This window comes from Dipteris shenzhenensis, chromosome 14 (assembly GCF_047967505.1).
Source record: "Dipteris shenzhenensis isolate YYH24624 ecotype China chromosome 14, Dip_SZ_1.0, whole genome shotgun sequence".
NCBI classification, from domain to species: domain Eukaryota; kingdom Viridiplantae; phylum Streptophyta; class Polypodiopsida; order Gleicheniales; family Dipteridaceae; genus Dipteris; species Dipteris shenzhenensis.
The window spans coordinates 24,446,557-24,458,802 of NC_141609.1; the positions used below are offsets into that span (position 1 = coordinate 24,446,557).

At 43.7% G+C, this 12,246-nt stretch overlaps 1 pseudogene; it reads right to left on the bottom strand.

Moving 5' to 3' along the window:
- Positions 1–6,830: 6,830 nt before the first annotated feature.
- LOC147894369 (pentatricopeptide repeat-containing protein At1g06140, mitochondrial-like) lies at positions 6,831–9,575 on the bottom strand (annotated as a pseudogene).
- Between the last annotated feature and the right edge of the window lie 2,671 nt (positions 9,576–12,246).

Consider the following 12,246-nt stretch of genomic DNA (forward strand, 5'->3'; position numbering starts at 1 on the left):
ACACCTTCTTAGGAGGTGGAGAAAGAGAGAGAGAGAGAGAGAGAGCAGCAGTGTGTGTGTGTGTGTGTGTGTGTGTGTGTGTGTGTGTGTGTGTGTGAGAGAGAGAGAGAGAGAGAGAGAGAGTATTGCCTCTCCCCCCCACAACCTATTGCGTACGCAATAGGTTGGGGGGGGGGGTAAGGGATTGCCCCCCCCCCCCCCCCCCCCCGCCAACTACCCCAACTTTTTGCGTATGCAATAGGTTGCCCCCCCACCGCTAAACACCCCCCCCCCCCGCCAACCCCCCCAACTTATTACGTATGCAATAGGTTGGATGGGGGGGGGGTGGCATCAATCCCCCCCCTCAAACCCATTGTGTGCACAATAGATTGGAGGTGGAGCGAGGGGGTAGCAATTCCCCCTCTTCCCCCCCCCCCCCAAAAAAAAAAAACCTATTGCATATGCAATAGGTCGGGGAGAGGGGGGGTGGCAATACCCCGTCCCCTCCCCCCCTCCCCCCCTCCTCTCTCCCTCCACCAGCTCCCCCTCCACCTCCTAACCTCTACCTCCTCACAATCGGCAACACCAAAGAGAGAGAGAGAGAGAATTGACTTCATTGGAAATCATAAAATAATTCAAAAAACTCAATAGTTGGATGTTGTTACGTATGCAATAGGTTGGGCGTTGTTATGCAATAGGTTGGAAAGCAATGCGCATGTAACATTTTGAAAATTTTTCCAATCTGCACAATAGGTTTGAGATGAGGAGGGAACCAAGAATATTGAAGAATGAAGGACGGACTGAAGGTTATGCTACTTATACTTATCCGTACTAAAAAGCTACCCTAAACCTAATTTTCCCCCCCCTCCCTCCTCATTTTCAAATCTTCCTCCTCCTCCATCACTCTCGACCTCCTCTTCTTTCCCTCATGTCCCTCCACCTTCTCAATATCCTTTCCGCCTCTCCTCTCTTTCTCACATTCCTCTCTCTCTCTCTCTCTCTCTCTCTCTCTCTCTCTCTCTCTCTCTCTCTCTCTCTGAGTCTTTCTCTCAACACCTCTCTGCGCTCCTTTCCTCCCTCCCTCTTTCCCTTCCTCATCTCTCTCTCTCTCTCTCTCTCTCTCTCTCTCAACCTCTCTCTGCGCTCCTCTCCTCCCTCCCTCCCTCCCTTCCTCATCTCTCTCTCTCTCTCTCTCTCTCTCTCTCTCTCTCTCTCTCTCTCGTGTTGACATTGCCAGTTTTGGGGAGGTAGAGATTAGGAGGTGGAGGGTCCAAGGCAATGGAGAGGGAGAGGAGGGTAAGGTGAGGAGGTGAAGGTTAGGAGGTGGAGGTTGAGGCAATGGAGGCAGGAGGAGGGGGGGAGGCAGTGGAGGGGCGGAGGCGGTGGAAGGGGGAGCAGGGGAAGGAGAGGAGGTGAAGGTTAGGAGGTGGTGGAGGTAGAGGCGGAGGCAATGGAGGCTAGAGGAGGGGGGAGGCAGTGGACGGGGGAGCAGGGAAGGGGAGGAGGTAGAGGTTAAGAGGTGGAGGGGAGAGGTGGTGGACAGAGGGAGGAGGGGGAGGGGAGGAGGTAAAGGTTAGGAGATTGAAGGAGAGGAGCCCCCGCCCCCCCTCCTCCCCCCAACTTATTGCATACCCAATAGGTTGGGGGGGAGAGGGGGGGTGGGGGAGATTGTCCCCCCCACCTCCCAAAACCTATTGTGTGTACAATAGTTTGGAGAGAGAGAGAGATAGAGACAGAGACAGAGACAGAGACACAGAGAGAGAGAGAGAGAGAGAGAGAGAGAATACCTCCCCCCCCCCCCCCCCAAATAGGTTTTTAGGGGTTGCGGGTGGGTGGGTGGGGGGGGGGGGGAGCAACAATGTAAAATGAGGAATGGAACTCGTGACCTCTTTGTTCGCAAAATCCTTCTTTACACTAGACTATTAAATATTAATTGTGATAAAAGGGAAAACATTAAATTTAAAGCCAGCACAACATGTTTTGGGGGGGGGGGGGGGGATGGGTTAAGGAGGAGGGGTGGGTGAGGGTAAGTGGGGGGGTAAGTCGAGGGTGTGCCAAACACTTAGTCGCCTCCTTGAACCATGCCTGTCCCTAGGCTCCTCCATTGGCCCAGCCTTCTCTGCCTGCTTTGGCCTCCTCTCAACCTCGCTTGCACCGGTCTTTGCCCACGCCGACCTCCTCCTTTCGATGTGGCTTTGCCTAGCCTCCTACCACCTCCCATCATCACGTGCCTCGATGTCTACCTGCCCCAACCTCGATCTCTTCTGTCCCGTCTTAGAAAACAAATATTAAATAGATAAATATGAATTATTAAAAAATATAAAAATAGGTATATTTATATTTACTTTTAATTTTTCTAAAATTTAATTTAAAATATATTAATTTGAATTATATTTAATTAATAATTATTAGTTTTAAAAGAAAATATAAATTGAGTTTTTGTTTGAAAATATTATAATTTAGTTTTATTTTTATTAAAAATTTAATTTTTATTTTTATTAAAGTCACAACAACGTTAAGAAGCTTGATTTGATTTGCACTTTTTTGAAACTTTTCAAGATATTCAATGTTTGAAAAAATATAAATTACAATAAATTGTAACTTTAGTTAATTTAAACTTATTAATATAACATTAATTTTTATTAAAATATTTTTAAAATTTCAAAAAAATAGATTGAAAATAAAAAATTATTCTTCAAAAGATTGAAGAGTATTAGTGAATCATAAACTAAGGAGTACATACAATTCCAAAACTAATTTAAAAATTAGTGAATGAATTTGTAAGCTTGGTGTTACAAAATATGCATCAGAGTGCTTTTATCCTATGTGTGTATCTGTGATGGGTATGATACTTTGAAGAGGCCTTAAGGTTTTTTAGTTTAAGGCCTCTACAAAGTATCATACCGATGAGATATCATTTGCATAGTATTTCCTTGTTTCGCACATGCATCATGCATGAGTGTAGAAACATTTGCATCGGTGCGCTTGTATCCAATGGTTATGATACTTTGTTTAGGCCCTAAAATAAATATATTTAAATTCTTTACAAATTACCATACCATCAAATATCATTTTCATGGTTTGGAATGGATATTATTGAATCCTTGTTCTTACCATCCATCATACTTAGGTGTTGAAAAATATGATGCATTGTGCTTCTAGGGTATATGCTTGGCTCTGATGGGTATGATACTTTACAAAAGCTTTAAACTCACTTAGTTTAAGTCTTGTGTAAAGTATCATACCCATAAGATATCATTTATATGGTATTTCCTTGTTTCTTCATGCATCATGCATGAGTGTTGAAAAATATGCATCAATGTGCTTTTGGCCTATGTGCTTGTCCCCGATAGGTATGATACTTTGCACAAGTCTTAAATCTTACTTATTTTAAGGCATGTGCAAAGTATCGTACCCATTGGATATCAATTTCATAGTGTGGAATGAATCTTACATATTTTTTACTAAACCCTGAACCTTGAACCCTAAGCCCTAAACCCTAAATCCTAAATCCTAGACCCTAGATCCTAAACTCTAGACCCTAGATCCTAGACCTTAGACTCTGAACTCTTAACCTTATACACTAACCTATAAGCCCCAAACCCTAAACCCTAGACCCTTGGCTCTAAACCTTAAACCCTTAAACCCTAAACCCTAGGCTCTAAACCCTAAACCCTAGACCTTAGACCCTAAACCCAACACCCTAAACCCTAGGTTTTAGACTCTAAACTCTTAACCTCATACACTAACTAATAAGCCCTAAACCCTAAAACCTAAACTCGAAACTTGAAACCCTAAAATTTAAATCCTAAACCCTAAACTATAAGCCCTAAACCCTAAACCCAAAACTCAAAACCCTAAACCCTAAACTCTAGACCCCAAGCCCTAAACTCTAAACCCTAAAACCTAGACCCTAGACCTTAGACCTTAGACCCTAGACCCTACATTCTAGACTCTAAAATCTTAACCTTATACACTAACCTATAAGCCCTAAATCCCAAACCCTAGACTCATGACCTTGGGTGTGCCCTTACATCCTAGACCCTAAAGTGTAGATCTTGGACCCTAAAACCTAGAGCCTAGGCCTTAGGCTCTAAACCTTAAACCCTAGACCATAGATCCTAAACCCTAACTAAATCCTAAATTACAATCAATAATTTATAAAATATATGTGGGAACAAGTTGCGTGCACCCCCAACCTATTGCATGTGCAACAAGTTGAGTGTACCCCTAACCTGTTGCATGTGCAACAGGTTGGGGGTGCATATAACCTATCGCACAAATCAAGAAAATTTGATGATTTGTGCAACAAGTTGTGTGCACCCGCAACTTGTTGCATGTGCAATAAATTGAGTGGACCCCCAACCTATTGCATGTGCAACAGGTTGGGGTTACACAACCTATTGCACAAATCAAGAAAATTTAATGATTTGTGCAACAAGTTATGTGCACCCCCAACCTGTTGCATGTGAATTAGGTTGATGTACCCCCAACTTGTTGCATGTGCAACAAGTTCGGGGTACAGATAACCTGTTGTACAAATCAAGAAATTTTGATGATTTGTGCAACAGGTTGTGTACACCCCCAACCTGTTGCATGTGCAATAGGTTGAGTGTACCCCCAACATGTTGCATGTGCAACAGGTCGGGGGTGCATATAACCTTTTGCACAAATTAAATTTTTTTGATGATTTGTGCAATAGCATGTGTGCACCCCCAACCTGTTGCATGTGTAATAGGTTGAGTGTAACCCCAACCTATTGCATGTGCAACAGGTTGGGGGTGTATAACATGTTGCATAAATCAGATGATTTGTGCAACAGGTTGTATTATACACATGCAACAATTTGGAGGTGAATACAACCTGTTGCACAAACCATCTGATTTATGCAACATGTTATACACCTCCAACCTGTTGCATGTGCAACAGGTTGGGGGTGCACCAATCTTGTTGCACAAACGTTCCCCCCCTCCCCCATACTACCTCCCTCCTGTCCTCCCCTCGTCCCTCCTCCTCCACCACCTCCCTCCCTCCTCCCCCCTTCCACCGCCTCTCCCTAAATTTACCCATAATGATGTATTGAGTGCAAGTCACCACTTACAACTTTGGGGAATTTTGAGCTTTATTAGGCCATATTTGTGTCGAGGTGACCCATTTAGTGCTCCCTAAAACCCAGTTTTGGAGTTCACCAAGTTATATTGAGTGGAGATGACCAGTTCTAGAAAGTCCAATTTTTTTGAATAGTATGTTAACATTTTGTAATTGAGCTAGACCTCAAGAGAGAGCAACCATCTAATTATCTTGCCTCATCCCAACATAATTGGATGATTGTAGGTGTGGTAATGTACCTATTGAAATATGCATGGGATGGCAAGTTACCTTTTTCCGACATCCCTTCCTTTCTCAATTGTATGCTTGCCCCATGACACTCTCGCTTGGATGCGCATGATGACTCAAAGTCTCGTCTTTTCTAGTTAGATACATCCTTTGCCTTGAAACTATGCACCTCTCATTGTCGAACACTCATCTAGACTTAGGATAGCATGGCCTCCATCTTGTGTATCACTCTTAATCAAAGGCACGTTGGAACTTAGGGCTTGAGGACCGATGTGATCCTGGGATGCCGTGCTCGTGTAGGCCATGCAAATAAGAGCGCTTGGTGTCCAATATATAAGCAATGTTTTATCCCCCTCCCTTGGATAAAGGTGATCAAAGTAAGATTCTAATTTACAATTCCTTAATGAAAACTTGGCAATATGGGGGGCTTGCAAGGTCCTAGAATGTCCTAGAGAAAGTATGAATTCTAGATTACAAATAAAGGATGATCTCGAACAAAATCTATCAAAGTCAATTTAACCTTAATCTTATCACTCTATGGAAACATTGCTATATCGACATCAAAATCCTTTGAAAGAAAGTTTGAAGTTGGATGCAAGAAAAGGCTGAGAACATTAGGTTCAATTATATATAAGTTGGATGGAGATTGAAGTTAAGATTGCGGTTGGACGCAGATTGAAACCGAGAGCCTTTGGATGCTCCCAAATGGCTCATAGGGTGTAGATGATATCCTACCAGATGGCGACGAGGGTGGCCGTTTGGAGGGAATCTGATGGCCTCCCATCACTAAACTACAGTAGATAACCCAAATGTTCCAAGTAGTGATTGCACTTGGACTTGGAATGACTCTTTCTGGCGCAATTGTTGAACTATATTTCATTGGTAGTGGGTGTTCAAGCTCTCTCCAGTTGGGCAATCAAGGCCTCTTTTGAAGATGAGCTTGCCTATTCCTCCTCATCACTATACCACGTTTTCTTCTCTGCTTTTGGGTTAGCTAGATTGCTTTTCTCCAAAGCAATAGCTCATTAAGCAACTGGTCATATGTCCGGGTGGGATTCAAGATCTCCATCGACTAGAGGTTTGTCAATGTGCCACTCAATAGCCACGTCCCCACCGTCTTGTCATCAAGAATGCTGTTCACTAGTAGATGAGGGCTTGCATCCTTTACACAAAGTCTTGAATGGAGTCGATTTTCTTCTACTTCAAGCTACTGAGCTTGGTGCAAACCTCTTTGTCATTGACCTCTTGGCAAAACTATCGAAGGAATGCACCCTTCATTTGCTACAAATCCCGAAAGTAGCCTATTTAGAACTGGTTGAGCCGGCGCTAATCTAAGGAAAGAAGCATGCCACTAACTTCAATCAGAACCTCTTCATAAAGATTGATTTAGATAACTCCTATGACATAGTAAAAGGAACTTAATAAAAAGGTTAGTTAGAGTCTATAAATGATGAGATTCAGTTCATGGAGCCTTTTTGCTTCTATTGGCAAAGTCCTCAGCTGCTACCTGGCGAACAGAATAATGTTTGAATTTAAGTTTTGCTTGAAGGGCTCAATTTGTCAAGGGTGCTCAGTTTTCCCTTTGATCTATGCAGTTGTAGCTGACATGTTGGGGTGGCTTTTACAAAGTGTAGTTGACGAGGAATTGATACATGCCATCGATATGTGTTAAGCCCATGCTGTATGTCAACATTCTCCGTGATGACACAGATCTTACTCTTCACAATGATAACTATTCATTGGGATGAAATGGATGTTGAACGAGGTATTAGTAGGCCTACCATGATGCAACTGTTAGTCTCGAGCCAGATTGGAAGTGTCTTGGTAAGGCGCTTTTTAAAGGATGACTTGGTACGCAAAGTTTCTCTTCATTACATTGCTTGATGAGACCTTGGGTACATAGGACTCCCAAGACCACTATGTGCACGAATTTTTGCCAGGCAACCAGCAGATTGGGGCATCTGAAATCGCCATTGTGATTGCATCTCAATCCCGAAGATGATGTTGAGATCCACTCCACTGCATCATATATTCCTTTATCTCCTCTTGTACAAGCATATTTATTGTCTATGAATTTTGAGGAACCAAAATTACAATCATATGAACTACATGTTGTTTCTTTGCAAAGTTGTAATGAATCTGTAAGGGCATGGAGCTGGCATGAGCATAATTCTATGGAGGTGCAGCAGCAGGCATCGTGGTATATCTGGGAACTGTACGCTCTCTTGTTCATCCACATCTTTCCCAACCTACCTTTCTTGCTTTCTCTATTGTAGAAGCATCATCCCATCTGCAAGCACTTGTGAAGGTATTTGCCATGAGCACATACGAAGCAGCAGATTCAGGACATATCTGGACAAGCTGCTGAAAGCATCTGAGTCCAAGTTCTGCTTCCCCATGAACTTTGCAAGCACTGAGCAAAGCTGTCCACGGTCCTTCAGTTGTAGGACACCACAAAGCTTCAAGCAGTCCTTCCGCCTCGTACAAATGCCCTGACCTTGCAAGAACATCGACCATGCAGGTATAGTGCTCTATTGTCGGTACAATGCCATAATCTTGTCTCATCATCTCAAAATTCTCCTGTCCCTTGAATTCCAGGTTGGTATGGCTGCACGCAATAAGAAGAGATGAGAATGTAACAGCACTGGGCCTCACTCCCTGCCCTTGCATGTCCTCAAAACATTGTACAGCCATGTAACCCTCTCGATTCAATGCAAACCCTTTCACCAAAGTATTCCACGCTGCAATGTTTCGAGCTGGCAGCTTGTCAAAGACTTCCTGTGCCTCTGAAAGTAAGCCATTTTTTGCATACATGTCAACCAAAATGCTGCTGACAAAGGGCTCTCTCTCAAATCCCCTTCGTCTAATCTCAGCGTGTATTTCTCGACCCTTGCCTATGGCTCCCATGCTGCCACAAGCTTTCAGGATACAACTGAGTGTTACAGCATTTGGAGAGACGCCCTCCTCCATCTGCATCTGATCAAAGCATTTCAGCGCTTCCTGACTTGGTCCATGATCAGCATACCCTGCAATTAGTGCAGTCCATGACACCACATCTCGAGCTGGTAGATTGTCAAAGACTTGCCGTGCCTCTGAAATTGAGCCACACTCCAGGACACAATGTTTCGAACTGCCAGCTTGTCAAAAACTTCCTGTGCCTCTGAAAGTGAGCCACATTTGGCATACATGTAGACCAAAGTGCTGCCAACAAAAAGCTCCCTTTCAAGCCCCTTTCTTTTGAGCTGAGCATGTATTTCTCGTCCCTTGTCAATGGCTTTTAAGCTGCCACAAGCTTTTAGAACACAAGCAAATGTGATAGCATCTGGAGAAACTTCTTCGAGCTGCATCTGTTCAAAACATGCCAAGGCTTCCTGGCCAGGCCCATGTTCGGCATATCCTGCAATTAGTGTGCTCCATGACACAACATTTCGAACTGGCAACTTATCAAAGACTTCTCGTGCCTCTGAAAGTGAGCCACATTTGCAATACATGTCAACTAAAGCGCTGCCAACAAAATGCTCTCTTGCAAATCCTCTTTGTGCAATCTCCGCATGTATTTCTCGGCCTCGTTCCACATCTTTCAGCCTAATACAAGCTTTTAGTAAAGCCATAAGCGTATAGCTACTAGGCTGTACACTATCTTCTTGCATTTTCTGGTATAGGTCAAAAGCATGTTGCACTTGCCCAAACTGGATGTACCCTAATATGAGAGAGGTCCATGAATGCTCACTGTGGTGAAGTACCCTCTCAAAAATTTGCTCAGCATCGGACAAACTGCCACATTCAACAAACATTGGCACGATGTGGTTCAAAAAAGCTTTTAGAGCTTCCAGTCCATTGTTGCAAATGTGCGCTTGCACACGCTTTGCAAGCACTAGATTTTTTTTCCTCCTGCACTTCTGCGGGATGCAGATAAGATTTTCAACTGAAGGCAGCTCGCTTATTCGGTCCAAAAGATTGAGCGTCTCCTCTAAGCTTAGAGTTTCCCACGTGCTGCCCTCTGCAGCTGGTGGCACATCTTAATGGAATCCAGAGCTAATGCTGGCATTGCACATTGGGCCAGACAGTGCTAACTCCTCCGTCATACCAGGGTATCCAGAGTTTGAGTATGCATGTACTTGCTTTGCATGCTGATCAGATGCTTTGCCGCCCTTGATTCCCTGGCCCCCCTCATTCTGATTCTGGGATTTCACTTTCTCAAGCTTATCATTAACCCAAGCTGGTTTGTACAGGCCGTCTATGCACAGCGCCTCATTCATGCGTTTGTCTCTGAAATCTGGAGCCTTTGGGTTTGTCTGTTACAACACTCTACGTGCTTGTCCCATGATCATCAGATTTTTCAGGAGCTTCAACTGAGCAAAACAGTTCGGTCTTGATCCATTGATCACTTACTTCGTATTTCTGTTCTCACACCACTGAGAGGGCAATCCATATCTGCCAACAAAAACACAATGAAAACCTGCTTGAGACTAAAATGGAAAAAAAACAAAAGGCCTATCCAGCAAATCTGAAATCGAAACACTTCAATTATTCATAGATGCAAGAGGAATTTTTGAAACACGTCTATGTGTACTAGAACTAAGATCTGGAGCATGGATAATCGAAAATGGAAAATTAAAATGAGTGAGGGCTTTTGTATGTACAACAGCGAGAGTCTAGAGGCTTAAAAAAAGTATACAGTGATTACAGGAAAATCTTTCCGCAATCGTAGTAGCTGAATCAAGTTTAAATTCCTTGCAATCGAAGAGCTAGAGCAAACGACAATAGCTGTGAATGTGAAGTACTTACCAAAAGAGACCTTGCGGGAGAGTGTTTGCCTTGGTTTGCAAGCATAGCCCGAAGACATTTTTTGTGTTTCTCCGAAAGCTCAGAAAGTGAAATGTACCCTTCTTGAAAACAAAATTGTCTTTTTCTCGGAATGGGTTAGAGCATTTGGTACTCGGCTGAGGTAATCTGGGAAAGCAATCAAGGTGAAAGTTCTTTGTTGGAAAGGCAAAACGAAAGGGAAAGAGCGCCAGAGATGAAAAGTTCCACCAGAGGCCAACAAAGGAGGAGCAAAAGGAACCCATCACGCAGGTTGGCAAGTTTGATGGAAGAATTGATGAAGCAAAGCTCACTGCTGCTCGATCTGTCCGGTTGGCGACCGCTGCCTTGAATTTTGAAAACATTGGAGCTTCATCTAACGTTGGCTGCATGCAGGATATGCCGGCAACAACATAGAAATGGGAACCCATCACGCAGATGGAAGAATTGATGAAGCAAACGCTTACTGCTGCTGGATCTGTCCGGTGGTTTTTGGATGCTACTCCGGCTTGTTGGGTAACAATTTCTTCTCCAACGGCCTTTTACACAAGCTGAGCTCCTGTGTATGGTTCAACAATGGATTCCATACCCTCTTTCATTTCTTATCCATACTACTACTACTCTTTGATTTCTTATCCATACTACTACTATTTGATTTTAGTAGTACTACCATTTGATTTCTTATCCATACTAGGACTCCTAGTAGTAGTAGTAGTAGTAGTACTACTACTACTACTACTTCTACTACTACTTAAATGGGAGTAGGAATCGGAGTGGGGTGGGCATGAGGGACTGGAAACCTGCAAAACCTTATCAGGTCGGGATCTGGTTTCGTCGTTTTTAGCCTCATAATGCCCACCCCACTTCCCTCAGTCTACTACTGTTGGAATAAAGGCCAAGTGGCCTTGGCGTGATCTCGTGGGTGCTAAGGATTCATATGGTTCGTAGGGCACGAAGACACGTAGAATCTGAAGGGATAATAATCCCATATGCAAAAGTGGTATGTGAATTACCTTGGATATAAAAGATTGATGAAAGACACGTAGGATATGAAGGGATAATAATCCCATATGCAAAAGTGGTATGTGAATTACCTTGGATATAAAAGATTGATGAAGGCCCTCCTCATATCCCTGGGACTTTTTGGGAAATGAGGAGATTGATTGCGTGGCTAGGAGGCAGGGTGGACCCCCGTACTCGACAACGCATGTTGGGCTACCATGTAGCAACATCTGCAGTGGTGGCCAGTTTTTAAACATCTACTGACATGAAAGATTGGCCATCAATGGCTCAAGGGAGGCGGCTCGACACGTGTTGCAAATTTCGACGCTTGGATGTAGATCTAATGGTACACGAAAAGTGCCATCCCTCGACCATATAATCTCAATCGTAGACTCGACACGATAAGATCTGACGGCGTAAGATTCGTGGCGTTTTAATTAGTTCACGTCATACCCGATCAAACATGACTTGTCATGTGGAAAAGAGCTGATTTCTATCCACATCGCAGATTCTAGTTTAAGAAGATTTGAAATCCAATGGCTGAGATTGACGCTCCGTCAACCCTAGCCATTGAGAGGGAGAAAACCGGCTTAGGCCAAAAGTCGATTGAGCCGGTCTCCGACCTCCAATCTCTGATACTTGGTCGGGGAGGTGGTGGTCGCCACGTGTCATGCATCAAACGATGCATGTGAGTTAGAGACCGATTTTGGGACGTCCATTCCACGAGTGCCGGTAGCCACAAGATTGAAACCTAGATGGTAGGGCACGCGTGGATCACCTCTTTTCAACCATAGAATCGTGATTTGAACACGTGGATCGAGTTTTTTCAACCAAATTGTGATCTAATGGTTGCCATCTCTATAAGTTTTCTACCACCATGTCTGCTAGTTATGTGCCAGTGGACCTTGTCAGTCTTTATATAGGCAGTGAAAGTTGACTAGATAATTCGAATTCTTGGAAAATAGTCGCTTTCAAATTTTCCCATGCTGCAAAGATCTTGATCAAATAGCGAGGAACTTTGCTCCACTGACCCCCACCATTGACAGCTCTTATTGCTCTTCTCAACCATTGTTGCACTTTTAGGCAACTCGAAAATTCGATCGATCGTGCGGGTAGTGGTGACAA